This window comes from Pholcus phalangioides, unplaced genomic scaffold (assembly GCF_987345545.1).
Source record: "Pholcus phalangioides strain wild (caught in Gottingen) unplaced genomic scaffold, Ppha-v1.0 ptg000007l_1, whole genome shotgun sequence".
Lineage (NCBI taxonomy): Eukaryota > Metazoa > Arthropoda > Arachnida > Araneae > Pholcidae > Pholcus > Pholcus phalangioides.
In genome coordinates this window covers 48,239,387-48,263,096 of record NW_028301600.1, presented here as the reverse complement: position 1 = coordinate 48,263,096, position 23,710 = coordinate 48,239,387, and the positions used below count along the sequence as shown (strand labels likewise).

Sequence of the window (23,710 nt, the reverse complement as noted above, 5' to 3'; positions counted from 1 at the left end):
TAAATTGGTGTAGTTAATATATTTTTACATTGAAATAATACATCTACATAGCAATTTAATTAATTAAAATGGATTTTTTAATTATTTACAATTGCAAAATTGCGGTTTCTCTTTAATTTACTGTTACCTATAAATATATCAAGTCAGTCTTTCTCTTCAAAGTTGAATAGTTTTTATATACCTTAAAATTTATTTCTAAGTCTCTCAATTTGGTGCAATTTTATATTTCTCTGATCACGCAAAATTTCAGCAGCCCTAAAAAAATGACACCAACAAGGAATAAACTCTTTCTAGATAAACAATTATTGTACTAATACAGCCGAATTTTATATTGAAATCACATTGAAAGATATACTTCCTAAAGTACTAAAAAAATTGAGAAAAGACATTGGTATAATGGGTTTTTGACGATGCATTTGCCATGGACCACATAGGGTTAAATAATTATGAATATTCAAGGAATTAAATTTATTTACAGTACTTTTTTAGTAGATGTTGATTTTCTTACACGAGCATTTAATTTTATTATTAGTGGTTGTTTAGGCTAAAAATTATACAAATCTACTGGGATTAAAAAAAATTACCATGAATCCAGGAAATTTATAAAAAAAATTCATCTCGGAAATGTGAGGGTTAATGAAGGCTGGTTTGACCATTTAAAAAAATTATTGCCGAACTTAGAGCGGAGCTAGTCTTTTTCTTTTCTCCCGGTCCTCAAGACATCCAATTCGCAACTAAAAAACAGAAGAACCTATGAAACCAAGTCAAAACTGGATTTTATTCGTTTTGTGGACAAGCGGACCAACGTGACAAGTCTACCAAATAAATCTAGTCATTAATGCACTGATTCTAATATGAGCGATTGCAAACAGTTTCCCAAACGATTGCAAGAATATATATTTATACCGCCACAAGGATTCGATAGCACAGACTCATTCAGCTGGAGGATGAAGCTCCAATCGTAGGGCTGCGAAACGATACTCAAATTCATATAGCAGCTGGCCGACACAGAAGTGTTTCGCAAAATGATAAATCAGAAAAGGCCTAACGATTATTTTTTTTCTGAAATTGTTAATAGAGCAATCAACCTGAAAGCAGTGAATTTTAGCTTTTGTCTTTTTTGACGTTTAGATATGCGGAACAGTACTTTTTAGCCAAGTTAGAAATACTTGGACAATTATGTATTGAAAAAATATCTTTAATTTTAACAAAAATAAATATGTATACATTTTCAATGTATTCGTTCAACAATTTATTTTTTGAATAGAGAACTGGTGTGACTCACTACAATAGAGACGTCCAACGGCATTTTGTTACAAGTAAAGAACAATGGGAATCTGGAATTTATGAGCCAAAATCAAATCCTTTCCTTAAATAAACGGTCAAAAGAATTTTTTCCTTGGGTAAGTAAAGCTATAGGATATATCGACGAGGTGGAAGCAAAGTGCCAAGAATGTGTAAAAGAAGCAAGAGATTGTCAATTCATCTTCCCGAGAGTTCGCTTTCCAAACTGTTCCCTTGAATGAAGCTGTCTATCAGAAATAGTTATCAGATTAACTTTCTTTTTTGCGAACCCAAAACCCCTTTTGTGTGTTTTTCGGCATTGCCTTCCCAGAATAATCTCAAGCTGAAGGAGATATTCGTCCATGAAAGAGGGCGAATGAAAAAGGATGGGGGAAGGGAACTTACACGTCATTTTGAATTTTTTTTATCGAGTTCCTTAGCGAATGACGAAGCAGCGGCTTCCTTAAAAACGACATCCAATTTTATACGATATAAGTCTTCAATATTATCGACTTACCGTGGATGAAAAAATGCACACAAAGACGCTAATATCATGCCGTCCGATGACGCCGCTATTTAAACATTTCGAGTCGTTACGGGACGAAAAAAGTTTTAAAACTCACGAAGAGCAGATATTGACTTCTCAAAATGACCTGAACGTTTTCTCTAGCGTCGAAAAGTTTACTTAAACTCATCATTCATTCGACATAGCTTCCCAGAAGAGCTAAATGACGTTATTCCACTGGGCAAATTCACCCACTCCCAGAAGATTTAGCTCAAATACAGATAAATAATGAAAACTTAAAGCTGGGGGGGGGGAAATATTTTTTTAGATTTTATTACTGTTTTTCTATTCATTTCGACTGAAAAAAAAGGTTTTCTGAATGAGATACGGATCGTTTTTCTCATGTCAAACATAAGAGTGTATCATCATCATCATCTAAAGTAAGCTATTTTTGTCAATATAAATTATATAATTTTGGGGATTATTTTATTCAATTAACAAAAAAAGTGCATTGAATAATTAACGTTAGGAAACGTTTCTGTCTATCGGCAAATTTCGACAAATTATGTTTGAAGTGGTTATGCAGTGTAGACGACAGCACAATCCTTAGGAATATCTTGAAGTTTACTTAGACCTAGAGTTTTATATCTACGGAAAAAATGTTGTATGTAGAGAAGAAGACATTACAAGATATACAGGAAACTGGTTGTCATGCTGAGATGATGGCTAGGAAAGAAAAATTCACATTTGCCTCCACTGGGACTCAAACCACAGCCGTCTCACTGTCCAGGCGAGTGACTACCACTACGCTTTAAAAGTAATAAGAAAGTTTTTCCTTGGAGCGTATATACCGAAGGGTACCGTGCGATGGACGGTGAGAAGTATTCAGCTAATGGCTTGTAAACGACATCAAGGCTACCAGAAGGCGATATAATTGTCGTTCTGCGCACTGTGAGAGGGCTGTGGTTTGAGTCCCAGTGGAAGCAAATGTGGGTTTTTCTTTTCTAGTCATCATCTCTCTATAGTAACCAGTTTCTTGCTTATCTTGTATTAAGGAGTGGAGAGAACGTCTTCCTCTACACAAATAAGACATTATATTTACCATTTATGACCATGATAAATTCTAATTTTAACGTGAGAGATCAGGGAAATTCTAGACTGACGGACGTAATCACTAAATATATAAAGTTAATTATCAGCGATGGAGGCAAGAATAATACAAAAGAAAGTGATATATAAATAAGAGAGTAGATGGAGTATTCATCAAGCACTTCGCATTTGGTAGGAAGAACAATTTTGCTGTCAGAAGTAGCATGCTTGCAGTTATTTTCCCTCCCTTTATACTATATATACATTATATACATAGAATCTTCCGAAGCACTCACCATGAAAGCTTAAGAGATTGAGACTCTGCAAATGAATTAATCCTGACATAAATCGAATTCTTCCTCCTCATTGCTTTTTTCCCAGTCTAATGAATCCTATTATTGAATTAATGTGGTGATTTTGCATACACGCTAAGTCAAAAATAGAATCTAAGTACTTATCTTTCCGTTTTCTAAGAATTTCGGAAGATGATTTTGGACAGCAGATAAAAATAAAAAAGGAAATGCAGCTGAACGTTTCCTTAATAAATTTACGCAGCTCAATTTTCTAACCCAATCCAAATTGACAAGGTCAGAGTGAAGTAAAAAACAACACTGGTTTTGTTTCAGAATAATTTTTTCTGGAATATTTCAGTGTTAAAGATTTTCTTACCTTTTAAAACGGACGAAAAGTCTCAAAAACTATGCTCTAGTATAAATATAATTTATCTTTCGATTTATTTCAATTTTGTATTTATATTTTCGATTATATTGCTGTGCTATGTAAGCATAATAATTTAAATATCTGTACAACTCTTGTGTTTTTTCTTTTTGTAAATTTTCAAACATTAAGAAAAAAAATGCGATGCTAACACTTTACGCGCGTGATAAAATTGCATGGCATTAATTTAGTAGAATAAAATTTGATTCAAACCAAAGTAAATTGTTTAATTTATCGAATGAGGGAAAATATTTGAGATACGTTCATAAATATTTTGTTTATTAAAAAATACTTTAAATTTCAATTTTTTTCTAATTTTGAATGAGATTAAGTAGATGAAATTTAAATGTTTTGCCTCATTTGATGGACTGAACAGTTTTCTTCATTTTGAATATAATTTTATTCAATGACATTGCTGTTTTATTAGGCACGCAAAGTGTGGTTAACAGCACATTTCTTTCCCTTATTTTTTTTAAAGAGTATTCGCGATGTGTAAATCCATTTGTTATTATAGAGCATATATAATTGATAACACGCGTAACCGAATTTTAAACGAATCAAGGGTTAAATAATATTTTTAATGTTTTTTCCAGCAGAGCATTGTTTTTAAGGCTTTTTGTCAATGTTAAAAGGTATGAAACAAATTTAGAGAGTAAAACTGTTATATACTATAAAAGATGGAAAAAAAAAACAACAGGTAGAGTAGAACCCGTACATCAATCAATTTTAGGGGATAATTTAATAAAAATAATTAATAATTAATAAAAAAGGAGGGAGTAATTTTTCTCCTGTAATTTAGAGAATTACTAGTGTTCCGTAAACTTTTTTCCTCATTTCTCATTCAAAAACGTCCTCGATATCTCTATTTACGTAAAGAAAACGTAATACATATTTCTGTATCACACTGTCATTGTATTTGTCGTGGTGATGTTAAAATCGATGATGGCGTAATATACGTCTGTATTTCGATATTTATGAATACATATATATATATACAGTAACTCGACGTCTCCAAACGGTTGGTGGTAAATCCGAATCCTTGTAAACAGGCACGCTATTTTCCCGTGAGGAATAAATATTTGCAAATTGGTATCGTGCTCGACTACCGTGATTTGTAATTTCTGTCAACGACAATGGAATCGTTGGGGCGTGTCCCATGCGAAGAACACTTAGAAATCTGGAAATTTTCAAAACTGCGTACTTAAGTCGCACGTAACGTTAGAGAGGATCGAAATTTATGGGTTAGAATCTTTTTCTTCAAATGACGTTTTAAATCATTGTAGGAAAAACAGGATAGATATATCATTCGGAGGATATTTTTTGTACACTAGCATCTTTCCTGAAGTTTATGAATTCTAAAGATATATTTTGGCTGTGTAACGAGAACAGAGTCATTGTGAATTCGTGAGCAAAGGCAGCTACGTATTTGACTGTACTGGTATCAATCGAATGTATATATAGTTGATAAAATATTTTTCTCTACAGAATAACTAAATAATGTTAAAATATTTTCCTTCAAGAATTCTTTTTTTCTACATCAAAAAATAAAACTGCTTGAAGAAATTTCCTTCCTCTGCAAAATTAAAAAAAAAAAAAGGTAAGAATGTTCTTCTTTTTTGTCAAAGTCTATAAATTCTTTTATGAGTTTTTAATCTATATAAAAGTTGAATATCTCACTCATCGTAAAAAACAGGAAACATATATCATTCCGAGAATATTTTTTTATAAATAAACATCTTTTCCGAAATTTATGAATTCTAAAGATATATTTTGGTTTTGTGACGAGCACAGAGTTATTGTGAATACGTGAGCAAAAGAAACTACTTATTCCAATGTGCTGTTTCACCAAACACCAACTCTGGCCATATCGATATATTGCAATTTACTGCCATTAATGCGTTGGGTTAGAAATGAAGACACCATCTATCGGTGGTCGCCTCTATCTTATCTATATTCTCCCCGGGTTTGAACCTAGTGCCGTGAGGGCAACCTTCACGGTAGCAGACGACCATCTTACCACCACGCCACTCGGGTTATTACAACGTACTGGTGTTCAATAACTGGTATCAATTTAATACTGTCTTGATGAGATTTTTTTCTATAGAAAAAAAACTAAGTAGTGTTCAAAAAATAATGCATTTCCTTCAAGAATACACCAAAAACCAAAATTACTTGAATTACTTTTTCTGCAAAATTAAAAAAGGTAAGAATGTGCTTCTTTTTTGTTAGTCTGTTCTGTAAATTTTTTTATGAATTTTTAATTGATATAAAAGTTGAATGTCCAATCAATAAACTTGAAATAATTTCAGTCTTGATGCAATTAGCGGAAATTTTTAATGGATACGGTTTTTTTCTCCTTCGAAAATCAATTTTTTTTTCCAAACTGACACAAGGAACGATTGCTCTTTCTCGATTTAACATCTTAATTGCAATTTTTTGTTTTTCTTGTAAGTCTTTAAATCTCGTATTCTTAATTAAATGGTTTTGAATTTCCATGCTTAGGGAATTTTTTTTATTGTTTATTTTTTTCTTTGAGAAACTGATTATCTGTTTGTCGGATGAAATTTTAATGTTTTATGTATATATGTTCATATTTAGGTTATTATTATTATAAGACGATTAAAACTAAGAGGTTTTCCATTGCATTGGAAGAGTAAATAATGGAGACTAATTCATTTGTATTGTATATTTTCATTTATCAATGAATCCTTTTAACGCTCGTTATGAATTTATTTTGCTTCTCACACGAATTGTTTTAATTATGCTTGACGTTAAAGTCGTTCAAAATTGTATGTTGCATAGTCGTAGGTTGCTTCGAAAATCTTTTCAGCATGATCTATAACACCTATTTAACAACGCTATATATGAGACAAAAAAGTAGAAAAATCTGCAAAACACCGTAAAATAAATGCATAACTTCCCTACAGAACTGCGTTATCAATCACTAACAAGTATTATAATCTCTATGATTATAATATTTTTATGGGCTATGAGGACTTGATTTTTAATACCAATAAAAAGCTTTCGGATATAATAACTATTATTATGGGACAAAAAAAAGATAATTACGTAATTGTATGTAGCTGTAACCCTTAATTTTTTTCAGAAATTTCGTCAAAGGGCAGATATTTGAATGGTTACAGATGATAAGTGAAGTCTTAATTGAGAACTTAGTTGTGCGTCTTAAATTTGTGTTAGAGGTTCGATTACCAGTTTTATTATTTTTTCAAATCTAAGAAACTATTAGACGCATGATTTTGAGTAAGCTTATTAAAAACAAACTCTACGATACAGAATGAAAAGATATAAATATATACAAATAAATAAATATAAATTCAAGCTCAAGATTTTTCTCTGGAAGCACTTATGAGAAAACTCATTATAATGGTTGAAGAGTGAAAAAAATCGAAAATCACAATGATGGATCATGTTTTAGTCTGTGGATGTAGGAAAACGAAAAAGAATGGACCAGTTGATTGATATTTGTATAACTGAAACGAAAAACGGTCCGCTACGTGAAGAGCATATTCGTCTATAAGACGTCTACTTATTATATCTTTGATTAAAGTCATGTTTTTCAAAGAAGAACGATCGTAAAAAGAAATATTTTATTTTTTTTATGAAGAAAGTGGCATGTCTCTCTTTGAGAAGGGTATCTGACCACGGAAACTCTCGCTACGAAAGTAAGCCACCAAGTATTTTATGTTTTCAGTATCGATTCCATTGATCCGACGGGCTTAAAAAAACATACCTATCTGAAATATATCACAACTCAACTGAATATAGCTGGAAACAAACGCGACTTCGAACGAAACGTAATCCTTTATATTCGGTATCATGAACGCTGAGAAGCAGTAAGTACGTATGAATGCTGAAAGCACATATATATATACCAACAAATGGAATGGACCACGTTCCATGTAAGCACTAAAAATACACCACACGTTCCGGACCAAATAATTCAATGAAATTTCTTCCGTGAATATTTCGTATACATACATACATCAATTGAGACACCAGCTTTATTGCACCCGCTTGAATAGTGCTCAGTTTCGTAATGTAGAATCACGATTTCAATCTACATGACCTTCGATTTGGTTAGCAAACTTTCAATCACACCAGGCCTACACAAATGCAGTAAATGACCTGTTCTGTTGCTTTTCGAGATCCCACTCGTCCGATTGAATCACACTAATCACTAAGCGAATGCGGATAGATAAACGATGGCTTATTCCTCCACGTTTATACTCGTAATGTATTGGATCATTGTTGATATAAACTGAGCTTCACGTATAAAATGTCAATAATTTATGACATGGCCAAGAAACACCATCCAATTAACACTGATTGGTTAATTGGATGGTGTTCATTCCAAAAAAAAAAGTATTGAATTTTTTTTTAAATACGGATGTAAATGGGTACTGTTAGCATAGTTTTAATTGAAACAATACATATCAGTGCAGTAATTTAACTAATTAGAGTGGATTTTTTAGTCGGCTGAAAAGTTTAATTAGCAGTAATATATATGCAGTTTGCCTTGATTTTAATATTATTTATAAAGAGATAAAATCTTTCTTAGCAAAGAATGAATAGTTTTTACTTTGAATTTTATTTTCAATCCCCTCAATTATGCACGATTTTATAAATCTCCGAACACATAAAATTTCAGCAGCTGTCAAAAAATTATATCAATGAATTAACTCGTTCTAATGTAGATAAAAAAAGAATTGAACTTATATAGCTGTATTCTGTACTAAAATGCCACTAAAAGATTTACTTTCCAAAATATCAAAAAAGTTAAGAAAATAAATAGGTATCATGGGTTTTTTGACCATATATTTGCAATAAATATTCAAATATAAATATACATAAGACTTTTTTTTTGGGGGGGGGGGCTCTTATGTATATTTGAATATACATGGCAAATATATGGTAAAAAAAATTTATCAGAGATTTTTCTGTGGTCATGTTGCCGTCCGTTTCTGTTGTACCCCTGTGTCAGGAAAGCTTATGGGTATCGAACCCGCGACACCTCTAAACATCCTTTGGTACTTCAGGCGAGTATCTTATCGACCTGCGCCCCTATAATTCTTTGAAAAATTATTTTTTACATATTAATTTTGAAAATATTTATATCTGTATTAACCTTTTAGAAAAAAAAAAACCCGTAAATAATATAAACACGCAATGGCATATAATCCGCATTAAGAAATTCCGGTGTCAACGTATTAAAAAAAAATTCGCGAATTATACGTAGGAACATGACATGCATACTTACTATTAATTGTCTTTTAAGCATCACAAAAACTAAAGTATACTGTATGCATATATTTCTGTGTTTTTAATATCATATAAAGAGAAAAACTTTGTTACAAAATTATACATTAAACCTACTTGTTAGTTACATTCAAAATACGGTTTACTGTTTGAATAATAGACTAAAAATTAATACTGCATGTCTATGTGCCTATTTATCTCTATGGCTATCTCTTACAACAGTGTTTCTACACCTTTCCGAAAACCAGGACTTTCTTGGTCCTTGTCTCTAGTAAAATATTTGAAACAATTTGACGGACCACTTCTGTCCCGTATTACGGGACATTCCTGTAATTTCCGTTCCTATTTTTTTATACTTTTCTCCCGTTTTTCCGGGTTAAATTTATGAATACACACACAGTGTTTTCATAATATAAATTATATTATGATAATTAGTTAATGATAATCACAACAGTACTGACGAGGAATTACCCAATTCTGACTTTGATAGTTTCTCGATTGACACTAAATCACCGGGCAAATTAAAATGTGAACTAATTAATGTCAGGAGCTTGAGTAATAGGAAAGATTTTTTAGAAACTAATAGTTGTGGAGAGCCTGGATCTTATAGCCATTACAGAATCTTGGGCAAAAGATGGGGAGGAATCTTTCTTACACATCTCAGGATACGATATTTTTCGAGAAATAGGTCTGAATGGAAAGGGAATGGAGTGTTGATATTATACGTGTAATCATGTTTGAGGGCTAGAGAGTGTAATGTGCAGAGAAGGGATATTGAAACTATTTGGTTGAGCTTGAAAACAAAATAAATCATAAAGTTATTGTTGGGATTTGTTACAATCCACCGAATAGGGATCCAAACTACATCGCCAAACTTCATTATGAAATTTCCTACATGTGTAAGCGTAAGAGGGTTGTAATACTTGGGGATTTCAATAACCCGGGTATAGATTGGGAGAATCTTGCAGCTGGAGATCAATATAAAAGGGACTTTCGTAAGTTGGTGCTCGATAATTTTTTGCATTAGCATGTATCAGAAGCCACTAGGGGTACCGCTATTTTGGATTTGGCTCTTACTAGTTCTGAGGATCTTGAACATGTTTTCGTGGGGGACAAGTTTTCTTCCAGTGATCATCGTGTCGTCAGTTTTCACTGTAACTTTTCTTTGGGTAAGGTTGATAATAAAAGACTGGTTCCTTGTTTTCGGAAAACTAACTTTGATGTTTTTGAGAATAAGGTTAGCGGAACTTTTCAAAGACCGGTTGGAATCAGTGGGGGTGATAAGTCAATGGGAAGAACTTAGTACGAAGCTGTCCTCTGTTTTGCACGACGTCATACCCTTTGTTCGAAAAAATTGTTCGAAAAAAGCGTGTTTGTACATCGCACCCTCTATGGTTCACGGATAGCGTGCGTAACATTTATTTTGAAAAGAAAAGAGCATTCACAGTGAGTATAAAAGTGGACGAGGTGACATATCATTGTTTACTGATAAAAAAAGAGCGTTGAAGAAAGCGATAAGGGTTAGTAAAAAGGAAATTGAATCTAGGTTGGCAGATAACATTGGCTCTGACCCAAAATAATTTTTTAGGAATGTCAATAATGAATGCAAGGGGACAGTGTTGGCCCCCTGTCGATAAGAGGGGAAGGTTAGAGAGCAATATAGGCATGTATAATGCTTTTAATGACTTTTTCGCGTCGATTGTTAATCGAGATAATGATATTCAATACACGGGTGTTGCATGGGGTAATAAAATCCTCAACGATATTCAAGTGGAAGACGTGGAGGTCCTAAATCTTCTAAAAAATGTATGTGCAAGCAAAGCACCAGGACCAGATGACATCTATACCAGGGTCCTCAGAGAATGTGCTAACGAATTGTTGGAGCCAGTCCCACAGATATACAGGAGTAGTGTTGCTGAAGGTATCGACCCAAGGGATTGGAAACTTGCTAATGTTGTTCCGATATTTTATTGCTAATGTTGTTCCGCATTGTATAATATTTTGTCATGTATATATATTGTTTGTAATTGCATTTTTAATTCGGTTTCTGTATTTTTGAAATATATGACATGCATATTTATTATGGGTATCTTTTCTTCAGCCACCTCGTTGGGCATTTTGCCTGTTGTGGTGTTGTATTTGTATTTGTAATTATGGCGAAAATCCTAAATATTCATCTCACATAATTGTCAGGTTTGACGTTTTGTCCTGAATTTTTTTGGAATTTTAGTTACGATTGTGCTTTATATGTTTTATATGTTTGATGATAATTGGCGATTTCCCGATTATTATTTAAGATCCCAATTTACCGAATTTTCTTTTTCTCAATATGGTCATCAAATCATATATTTGAATATTTTTCATGAAATACATTTTGTACTGCGATTTATAGCAGCCTGTTATGTCCACACCCTTCAGTGATTTCGGTGAATTACATTTAAAGCCATAAATTGCAATTAACTGTTAACCCGTACTTAGTATCACAATTTCCTGCATTCGCCTCGATGATATAAGGTGAACCTAAGTATGAAGATACAATTTTATTGAACCTATACAAATACGTATTTTTAATATCAATCACAACGGGTGAATAATTTTATGGAGTCTGCCTGAGGACCACCTCTGCCACGTCCACGGAAAATAGGATGAGAAACGTTGTCTTAAAACATCATTTCGAAATCAAAACTCTCCAGTAAATAAAATAATAAAAATATTACGCTCCGTGTGTATCGACTTCAGATTATTGGAAGAACATTTTGTTTCGTAAGGAAGTCTCTCGTTGCTTTTGCAGCTCATATGGTGTTATTTCTCTTCAGTTTTCTAAAGCAAATATCGATCGCGGCCAAGTTTCCGAAGTGCGGATTACCAATTGTTATGGCTTCTTTGAGACGTTATTTGACTGCTTCTCATTTTGTTTGTTTATGCCAGTATGTGTTTGAAGGAAATCCATTTCACACACATGAGACTTTTCAAATAACGTGTAAATGTGTTTTTGTTTATGTTGCTTCCAACTTTGTAAAGTTTTTATCTAGTTTTCATCTATTTTTACTTCTTTGTGTTAGAACTTTTCTTCTGTTATTTTGATACAGTTTTCTTGCATGTAAGAAAGATAACTATTTGAACAGTGATCACGTAGATCATTCGAAATTCTTCGAGAACTGATTAATGTTCTTACAATTAAATCTGTCCGATTTTTCTTATTAAAATTATTATTCATCGTTTCATGCTGAAATTCAGCTGCTACCGATGAAAATGTCAATAAAACGGATTCATTAATTCTGCTAATTAAATATTTGAATTCGTGAAAAGCACGAACGTTTCTGAAAGATAATATTACCCGAAAAGTAAGTCATTTTTTTCTTCTCCGTTTTGAAGATTTATATATGTCTGTATAAATATTCTTAAATACACCAAGCAAAACAAATGTCTTGAATATTTCTTACAGCTTCACTACAGTCACATGCGTGTTAAAATATCAAATTTAAGTCTCTGCCAGAGTGAGATACAGTGCGTGTACAGGGTGTCCAGTAAGTGCTTTCATATCACCAACCGTCCGTCGTAGAGGTATAATTTTAATTCAAGAAATGCTCAAAAGGCGTTCAAAAATTATCCTATACCAGTTTTGGAAGTGAAAATACAGTGTGTAACAAAACAAAAATCTAAATTTTTATACGGTGCCTCTGTCCAACTTCCAGTTGAAAAATTGTTGCTCTGTCTCTCCTGAGGCCAACAAAAAATGCTGAGTTAAATACTAGCTGAGATATTTGCATTCAAAAATCGGAGGAAAATGGGAAAGTACAACATAAATGGGGGAAAAGACCGCTGTTCGCGTTAGTTTTTGCTGTTCCTTCATAACTTTTCTCTGATTTTGTTATTCAAATATCTTAGTGAAGATTGCACTTAGAAACAAAGATTTTTTTTTTCTGTTGGCTTCAAGAAATACAGAGCAACCACTTTCAAATTGGAACTTTCAGGACAAGGGAACCGTATAAAAATGTAGACTTTTTATTTTCTGATACACTGTATTTTCACTCTCAAAACTGGTACAGGGTAATTTTTGAACTCCTTTTGAGCACTTTTAAATTGCAATCATACCTCTACGATGGACGGTAAATGAGATAAAAGCCGCATTAGCACTTACACGACACCCATGTATGTTACGGTAAATGTGATAAATTGGTTATTATGCATACTTACCAGTCGTCTTGATCGTACCGCGATATAATGATTACGAAATTTACGGTCGTACCCAGATATAATGATAATAAGTTTCACCATCGTACCTCGATATACCGATAACAAATTTCACTATCGTACCTCGATATACCGATAACAAATTTCACCATCGTACCTCGATATACCGATAACAAATTTCACCATCGTACCTCGATATACCGATAACAAATTTCACGATTGTGTCTCGATATAATGATACAATACATACATGAATTATCATGTATACTATATCATATAGTATGATTTATCAAGTTTACCAACGACGCAACGCTTGCGTATTATGTATAATCGCCGGTAAAAGTGCTCAAAATTTGGGGAAATTTAAAAAAATTACCAGTGACGCTCAAGTACCATGCATAATCGTCGGCAAAAGTGATTAAATTAATGAAATTTTTCAAATTTACCAACGACGCTCGGATACTATCGCCTGTAAAAGTGATAAATTTAGAGAAATTTATGAAACTTACGTTATCATGTGTAATAACCTGATTTATCACATTTACCGTAGCATATATATTTGAATTTTTGATTCATGGGCACGAATTTAACATTTTAAATCTCTATTGATTTTAAAGAGTTGATGATGACATATTAAGACTCAGAATAAATTTCGAGTCAAACATGATCGGCAATTTTCGTGTGATAATCCAACAACACGAAACAGAATGATTGTTCCAATTATTTATATATTTGACGTACAGTTATACAAGGGTTGAATACTGGAATATGGTATAAAAAACCAAAGTAAGGTGCATTCAGTATAAGTAGAAAACACTTAAAAGAAATAAAATGGAAGTTCTCGAAATCATTGCTCTAAAATCCAAGAAGATACAGTAATTGAAAATGATATTATTTTTAACGATATTTTATAAGTCCTCTTAATGATAAAAGTCCTTTGAAGTATAATTAAACGAAAAATCATTAATAGTTGATATTCGCCGATTTGATTAAACCAGAATTTCTCACCCTTTCTGGACCCAAGGACCAGTAAAATTTCTGAAACGATTCAACGGACCACTTGTGTCTCGTATTAAGGGACATTCCCTTATTTTTAGTTGTTTTAAAATTTTTGTAAACATTTTTCCCGTTTTTTTCAGTGATGCTTATTTAAATTTGTAATGTTTCTAAAATCGTAAATAAAAGGCGTTTCTATAACTTAATATGATGTAACTATGGCTATATAAAGTGAAATTTCGATATAACGATATTCTCTCTCTACTGACCAAGAAAAAATATCGTTGTAGAGGGATTATCGTTATATCTAGGGACATCATTATAGTCACACGTCATCGAATTCATGCTGCTGTTATATTTTCTAAATCAGCATTGTTATTGCTACTAGAAAATGCGCTTTTATGTATTTATTCACCGCAGAAAACAAACTAATTGATTAGTTGATTTATAAAATTTAGTTAGATTGCCACTGTAATGTTGTTTACCACGTCGCACTTTTGTGTCACACACAGAAAGCAGCAACACCAATGTACTTCCTCGGCACATTAGGTGATCCTGTGGTGCAAAATACCGATGACATAAGACGCGTTCACGAACGGAAATAAATGAAATTAAAATCAAATTCAAAATGATTTTGAACAAATTGTTAAAAAATATTGTTATTGCAGGCAATTCCAAACAAGATTTGAAAAAATATCGTTGTAGAGGGATTTATCATTATATCGAGTATCCCTGTAGCAAGGTTTATTGTTGCTACACCGCAATTACCACCACTAAGTTTTTTTTTATTTTGTCATTTTCGAGTAATCCCTTTTTTTTGTTCTTTCTTGGGTTTTTTGCCTTCTCTCATTTAGTATTGTCTTATCTAATTCTGAATCCAATCGTTACAACTAATGTCTAAAACCCAAAAAAATAGTGATTGCTAGTAAGAGCCATGTCTCAGCTTCTAAGCAATTTTTATTCCGCTTATATTGTTCTATATTTTCTGTATTTATGAATAAAATTGAATTGAATCGAAGAAAAAAAAAAAGGTTTCACTGTATACAAATATCCATCTCACATATTTGTCAGGTTCAACGTTTTTTCCTAAATTTTCCAGTGATTTGAACAACAACTGGGCATTTTGTCGACTTATCGCAACGTTTTCGATGGCAATTGGTGACGTCCCGTATTTTACTGTATTTAAGATCGCGGTGTACCCCTAATTTTTCTCAATGTTCTGTCATTTGCACGTTTTTCACGTCAAATACATTTTTCTTTACTGCGATTTGTATCAGTCATTTTTATCCTAACCCCCCCCCCACCCATTTTAGCAGTAATTAGCAAATCTTTGTCGCGTAAATGCTTTTTATTGGCTGCAATTAGTGATATCCCGTATTTATAGAATCGCATTCTCCTCGATGAGGTATGGTAAACGCGTGGTATAGAATTTTTATTTGAACCCATATGGATATTACCAATATCAATATATTGCAACAGTTGAATAATTTTTCATTCAGTTAGAATTGAATTATCAAGTCTATGCCACAGTCGCGGACCACCTCTAGTCCACGTACCATAGGTTGAGAAACGCTGGATTAAACTGTTCCGTTTCAAGGTTTCTTAACACAGATACCGTCGATGAATAAAATTGATGGAAAAAATATACACAGAAAACCATTTCTATTCATGAATGCGTATCAACAGAAATGAGAGAAAGAAAGAAAAATGCTACTCTATCTCCAATTTTCTCTCTCGAAAGAAATTTTAAATACTTTGGGAGAAATAATTTCGCCTTTCGAATCCTAGTAAGTCTGCCCTGAGGGTTCAGAAACTCAAAGGGGCTGCTAAGTAACTCTTTTAAAAGCGAATGAAAGTAAATAATAGAAAGGGGGAAAAAAAAATGATGTTTCAGCATTATTCGTTGAGACAAAAGTACTGGTGGCTCTTCTGAATTCATCTTGCCTGTTAAATAAAGTAAGAATTATAGAAAAGAAGAGGAGTTGTTTCTTTACGGTAAAAAAAGAGGATTTTTGTATCTAGAACTCGAGTGAAAGTTTCATGCAATTAGACCGGACTTTATTTAAACACTCCTAATGAAGTGACAAATTTTTTCCCCTCATGAGTGTTAAATTTAAATTTTCACTTTTGTAAAAGCGTAAAAAATACAAAAAAAAAAAGTTTTTTTTCGATAGCAAAAGTGTATAAGGTGGTACTGTACCAGTTTGTTTACATCATTATCTATTCTGCTTTATTTCGAGGTGTGGATTTCGCCAAAAATGCACTCTTACACTCACATAAAAATAACGAAATTATAAAAAGCATACATGCGTATATTAAAGGTAAATGTGATAAATTCGGTTATTACACATAATAAAAGGTTAATTATGCATAATAGCCGTGCATTTCAGTAAATTTGGTAAATTTCCCTAAATTAATCACTTTTACCAGCGACTATGCATAGTACCTAAACATCGTTGGGGAATCTGATAAATTTCCCTAAATTAATCGTTTTTACCGGCGATTATGCATAGTACCCATTGCGGCGTTGGTAAATTTAATAAGTACTAAAAACAATTATCACTTTTACCGTCGATTATACATAACATCCAAGCCTTGCACCGTTGGTAAACATGATAAATCGTACTATTATACTATACATGATTGTTCATACATGCATGGTACCGTTAAATCAGGGTACGATCGTAAAATTGGTTATCATTACATCGGGGTCCTACTATATTCATCAAACACACAAGACTCATTTGGAATTTTTTTCATATTTATCAAATTCATCACCTACACAAGGGTATTATGCATAATCACAAATAAAGGCGACAAATTTCAAGTATTTATCAAACTTACCAGAGACGCTTGGGTATTATATATACCCAATATATTTTTAATATCATATACAAGTAGGAATACAAATACAAGGCCACAACAGGACAAATGCCCAACCATGTGGCTGAGAAAAAAATGCCCATAACAAATACCGATGTCACACGTTTCTAAAATGCAACAACCTAATTAAAAATGCAATTATAAAAACAAAAAACTATATATACATGATATATTATTATAAAATGCCAATAAAAAATATTTATAGTTGTCTTATTCTAAATATGGATAGCTTCTCGATTTTACCCCAACAAGTTTATGGTATTTCTTTTTAAACGTGTCAATTGTGTTAGAATTTACTACCTAAGGGGGTAACCTATTCCATTTATTAACACCCTTGTTAGAGAGAAATTCCCTGCGGCACCATAACCTACATTTGTCCTTACAATTACCCATCGACACTGTTGTCTCCTTGCCACAGCGTATTAATAATTCATGGTCCATCCTATCCATCCCATTGAAAATTTTGAACACTTCGATCATATCCCCTCGACAACTGCTTTCTTCCAATGTAAAAATCTTCAAAAAATGAAGTCTCTCTTCATAACTCAAGCCTCGTTGCCAATAAGGACACGCATGCCTTCTGCAAATCAAGGTAAACAACATCTACATTTTTGCCCTTACCCAAAGCTTTCGTCACGTGATCATAGAAGCAAAGGAGGTTAGTCACACATGACTTCCTCTTCCTGAACCCATGTTGATTATCCGACAATGCATTATTCTCGTCTATCCACTTCACAAACTGCCTTTTGATAATAATTTCCAAAATTTTCGAGAGAAAGCTCGTCAAACTCACTGGACGATAATTGGACACAGCTTCTCTACTACCCTTCTTAAATATCGAAACAACATTAGCAAGCTTCCAATCCCTTGGAACAATACCCTCAGCAACACTACTCCTGTATATCTGTGCGACTGGCCCCAACAATTCATTAGCACATTCCCTGAGGACTCTAGGATAGATATCATCTGGTCCTGGTGCTTTGCTTGCACATACATTTTTTAGAAGATTTAGAACTTCCACGTCTTCCACTTGAATATCGCTGAGGGTTTTATTACCCTATGAAACACCCGTACTTTGAATAAACTTGATGTAATCTTATGAAAGGAGTTGCTCGTTACATTTGAAATACAAACTTAGGGTCTGAGTAGTTTAATGCGACATCCAGCATCTTATCAATTGGCCATAGCAAACGTATGCGATACTTTCGGAAATTGCTGTTCGAATGAATTTGCATCATTTTAATCAAAGCGAACCACGAGTAATATCTAAAGCCCATTTATCACGGAACGAGGACTTGTTTGAAGCAGAGATGGAAACTGCTCTCTGAGCCATTTATTGAAATTGAATCAACGCATCGTACCGAAAAGTTGTTTACCGTTGATGAGATGAACTCAAACACAGAAAGGGCGAAAGAAAACTCTTTCTTCAAAAGAAAACCATTCATGATTTCCGAAGAGCAATTAATCGTTCAAAAGATGACTTAGGAACAAAACTGGAACCATTCTCTATCAAGTATTCGTAAAAGATTTCTCTTTATGCTAGACGCGTGATAAACTTCTTAATTTACCTCGTGAAGAATAGATCCCTGTTTTCTTCACGAATTTAGTTATACGTATATATCTATAAACGCAAGCAATTTTTTTGCATTTTACTAATGTCTTCTAATAATAGTGTCTGTGTGTGATCTGGTTTTTGTGGTTACGTAATTGTGTGGAATTATTTTACGACTTCTATAAGCATTCATTTGTAAGCACTTCAACAAAAGTTTTGGAACCAATTCAATTTATTTAAATAAGAAATTAAAATGAGAATGTTAAATTAACTTTTTGTTCTAAGTTTCACCAAAGTTGTGAAATATCGTCAGAACAATTAAGTACAATAATGAGTATATGTAATTAAATATATAGGGTGATTATTTAATTCCCCTTAACGCATTTTACTGGCGAACCGTTGATTCTAGAAGCATACTTCTTATTAGAAAAATCATCCATATAACGTGTAGATTTCAGATACGTTATTCATATTGCAAGGGGTTGTATAATTGTCAAAATATAAAAATAACTTTTTATTTGAATTCGAAAAATGGAGAAAAGTTGGGAAAGAACAGCATAAATCAGGGAAAGAAGCGTTGTTCGTTAGTTTATGCTGTTTTTTTCGAACTTCCCTCCGACTTTTGAATTCACAAATCTCTGCGAGTATTGCACTCAAAAACGTGGGAGTGGTTTTTTTTTGCCTCAAGAGAAACAGGGAAGAAACTTTTTTATTGGGTTTTTGAGGACAGGACACCCGTATAAAAATTTAATTCTTTTTATTTTGATAAATATACAACCCCTTTCAACATAGATGACGTATATATATCTGAGTTTTTCAATTTTTCTTTTTTTTTTTTAATTGGAAGTATGCCTCTAGGATCAATGGTTCACCAGTAAAATGCGGGATGGGGAATTAAGTAATCACCTTGTATAAGCTGACACAATATACTCCTCTGGCTCAGCTTGGCGAGCAATTCCATTATAGTGAAAATCTATTGTAGATGAACACAGTGTTTCGAAATAATCTATTTATTTTATTTTTGATCAATACAATTTATTGCATCGAGATTTCTTATCTACAGGGTGATCCAGAACTCCACCGACAAACTTCTAGGGGTGATCGTACACGTCAAGACAAATAACTTTCATAACTTTTGCAATGGAATCTTGGGATGAAATACATTTATTCAAATGGAAAAAAACAAAGTAAGTAGTACAAAAACAGCCACAGGCCACGGATATCAGGGAAAATGAAACTTGCCAATGTAACAATACGAGCACTATACGAGCACTCATAGTTGCTGCTCAAAGTGGCGTCGGAGGGTACTGTTGCATAACTGACACTAGCTAATGAAGAAATGGCGCACCCGGTCACAGAGGCCTAACGTCGAGTTTATCTTGTCAGCAGCAACAAGTTCTTCCACTGAGTCCACTGGTGTGTCTTAGACTAATGATTTCAGGTGGCCAAGAAGAAGTCCAGTAGATTCAGGTCCGGGGAGCGTTCAGGCCATTCCACAGATTCACTATGGCCAATTCATCGCCCTGGATATGTTGCTGCTTGCTTGGCGGTTCTCACGTTGCCAAATAAATCTTTTCCGACTAAAAATCGTGTTTCACTTAATGTTCCATTGCAAAAGTTATTTTTATTGACGTATACAATCACCCGCTATTGTCGGGGGATTTCCTGATCAATACTGTATATGGTCAGTCATTCAGACTGTCTGGAAGAGGTTGATACATTTGTACGCTTGAAAGTTCACCAGTCCTTTTTATTCAAATGTTGGTGTTGTTTTTGAGATGATTCTTGCCTGAAAAAGCAAAAAAAAAACCCCTTATACTCGATTTTTCTCAGATGTATTTTACAATGCTGCGCGTTGTAAATTTTTACTAAATGAAACTACGACTAGATCGTACTAGAATTTACAAACGAACGGATCTCTCGCTTGATTATTTCTACTCCAGAAACAATATGTTCGTGACTTAATCTCACTACATACTATACTGGTTAGATATAGAAAAAAAACAATCTTCTCGCATAGAAACCACTATCATTCTGCTAGCTTTCTTACACACTGAACGCGACAAGTTATGCTGTCAATTGCCAAGCTGTTACCTCATGATATGAACATAATATAATTCATCATAATATAATATAACCGTCCCACCCGGGGGCCATTTCCTGAAGTTAAGAGAGGCTACTAATGCCTCTACTTCAGCGCCTCACGACACAGTGCGTGAAATTAGGAAGGCAGATTCATGTGTCTCCAGTGGTGTAGATGGTAGCATGCTTGCCCGGTATGCAAGAGGGCCTGGGTTCGAGTCCCGGCGGAGACGTGATGACTTTTCTTTCCGAGCTCACCTCAGCATAATATCCGGAAAATAACTGTTTCCTTGATAATATAATTCGTTGAACAATTATTACTGAAATCAGTCATAGCTGTTCAATAAATTTTAAAGGATCTCGTAACTCTTGAATGGCCTCGTACTAAGAGCTAGTAAATTGCGTTGTAATATCTTAAAGCTCTGAAACCGGCTAGATTCCAGTTTTCTAATCACACCCACCTTCAGTGTCTTTAAGGTATCATCATTGCTGTCAGATTTTCGAACTATTCTTTAATTTTGATCTCCAGTGTACATAACACTTCAACATAAGAAAATATCCCCATGTTATATAATAATAGTTGTGATAATGATTTGACTGAAAAAATAACCTATACTGTATATAGGCTAGTGAAGTATTTTAAGAATTGTTTAATACGTGCACTCTTTTATGCGCGTTTATGTACCTACACAAAGTTCGGTATTTGAATTTAAAATGCTTTGGCGTGAAGTATTTTCATGTTTGAGTACTTATTCATCTATGGAGATGTGAAATTTATTGAACAAACGCGTGGCTGTCTAGTTTTTGTTTTCTTTCGGACGTGGTCTCCATCCGAAATGCTGATAAAGCACGAATATTTTCCAAGACAAAGACGTCAGAATCGAGGACTCTACAAAATACAGACGTACGTACACGAAAGAGAAACAACACAAAGTGTACTTAGAATAGCGAAGTAAAATCGTAGTAGGAATTAAGATAGTTCTTTGTTTTCATTTTCGTAGCTGCGCCATGTAATCAGTTTTTATTAACGAGGATTTCCTGAAATTTCCATAGAAACAGCATGACTTTGTAGTTATACATTCGTTATAAATTTCGAAGCACTGGATTTTCGGATTGAAAACCAGTGAAATGTGAAATCAGAGAAATAATCCAGAGAATGATAGAATTTTTCTTTTAAATTTTCAACCCCCAATTAACAATCCGAAAATTCCTTAACTTATTATATTCGCGTTGGAATATTTCGCGTATGTATTGTTAAAATATTTCGTTATCCATCTCATGATTAAAGAGCATAAAAAATTTATTCACTCGTATATAATCTCGTAATGTTTCGAACTGCATTTTAACGAAATTTATTTGGATTTAATGAGTTTTTAAGCAGAAATAACTATGTTTATGTGCCATAAACTTTTGATGTTCAATAAATTGTAAAAAAAGACGAAATATTGTATGTATATCGAATATATTGCCGATAATTTCTGTAATGTATTCGCAAAAAAATATTTGTCTTTATTTTCTGGAAAAGAATAAACAAATTTGTATCACAGTAAATCGCATTATCAACGCGTGTTTTTTCTTTTACATTTATTTCCACAACTGAAAATATTATGGCTGTTTGCGTGTGTTCTCCCATCATCGTATTTTGCTCGCAGCAGCTCTTGGTGATTTTTGTTTTGTACTAAACAGAATAAATAAATAAATTTTCTGCTTGCGAAAGGGCGCAAACTAATGTAGACATAGAAATAAAATGCCATCGAACACAGATGTTTCTCAGCGAAAATTTTCTCATTATTCTTTTTCCTCATCAAGAAAATATGTTCCCTCATCAAAGTAAGATTAGCAGCATGATGAACATTCATTCGGGTACTACCCCCATATTCCACCAACATTAATACGCTATCGTGTTTCATTTTTGTTTTCTACCTTACCAAGACCACGTCATTTTACATTTTATCACTGATGTTTCCAAAATTTTAATCCTGAAACAGCAGATTTATATAAAACAAATGAATGCACGAAGCAATGAAATTTAATTTGCTAATTTACTTTTTACTTTTTTTTATTAATGAATTATTTAATTTTATGGAAATAATCTGATTTTCGTTTTTTTCCTATGAGAAGTCATTATAATATAAAATATAATAAAAGTATATTGAAGATATCATCACTTATTATTACTAATTAGAATTAAGTATACATGAATAATATGATTGAATATGACAAAATTAAGTCCTGTTGTACAACTTTGAAATTTTCAATGCTTAGTTAGCATTATTAAGCATCATTTACCTGTAAGTATATGGGGTTTGGAAATAGGAGTCAAGATAATTTTTATTAATATAAACCTTCAATTTTGTTTTTATTTATAGAAACCTCATTTAATCATGTTGTTATTTATACTTTTATACACGCCGCGTTTATTTAATCATGTTTCGGGATAGCATTTCATAACATGCTTGTTATTCACTCAATTAGCAATTTAGATCAGGAACAACAGCCAGCGAAATGAATGTACCGTGTTCATTACAACACCTAATTTACAATTTCAATTACGAGAAAAAAATATTCTTAAACTAAGCATAAGCAGAAATCTGTCTGGGATCATGTTTTAAACGGAATAAAATCTTGATCACTAGCTATTTTAACTACATTGCTTTTCTTTTATTATAGTTATTTTGAAGTGTTTTAAATAATTCGTATATGCTTCAGTCTGACTTTATCTAGAAAATTTGAATTCGGTGTTTACTGAACTCATATAAAATCATTTATATATTGTCTGGTACTTTGAATTGTAAATGCGTTGAATAGTTAAATTGTAAAGTTTAATTATCTTCCTTTGTAATAGAGCGCTAAATGTTTGAAAACAACTGAATTAGACACGACATTGACCTCAAATACGTATATCGTTAGTCGTATTTTATTTAATTAGTCGTAATTCATTTATTTTTTCAATGCTGTTTTGAAGAGAATTTTTGCCATTATTTTAGCCAGAATTTTAGCCATTTATTTTATAAAAATAAAATAAATGGCTAAAATTCTGGCTAAAATAATGATCATAGTAAATATAATTTTTATTATTATGCATTTTGTTGTTCAATATTTGATATAAATAAAAATTATGTTCTTTCTTT

At 32.9% G+C, this 23,710-nt stretch overlaps 1 protein-coding gene and 1 non-coding gene across 4 annotated transcripts in view; both read left to right on the top strand.

The window, feature by feature from the left end:
• Positions 1-23,710, top strand: part of LOC149085401 (sodium/calcium exchanger 3-like) — a 106,351-nt gene that overhangs the window by 7,710 nt on the left and 74,931 nt on the right. The gene's annotated exons all lie outside the window — the stretch shown is intronic.
• On the top strand, positions 20,739-20,812 carry TRNAT-GGU (transfer RNA threonine (anticodon GGU)). The gene has a single exon. It is a non-coding gene; the product is annotated as a tRNA-Thr (tRNA).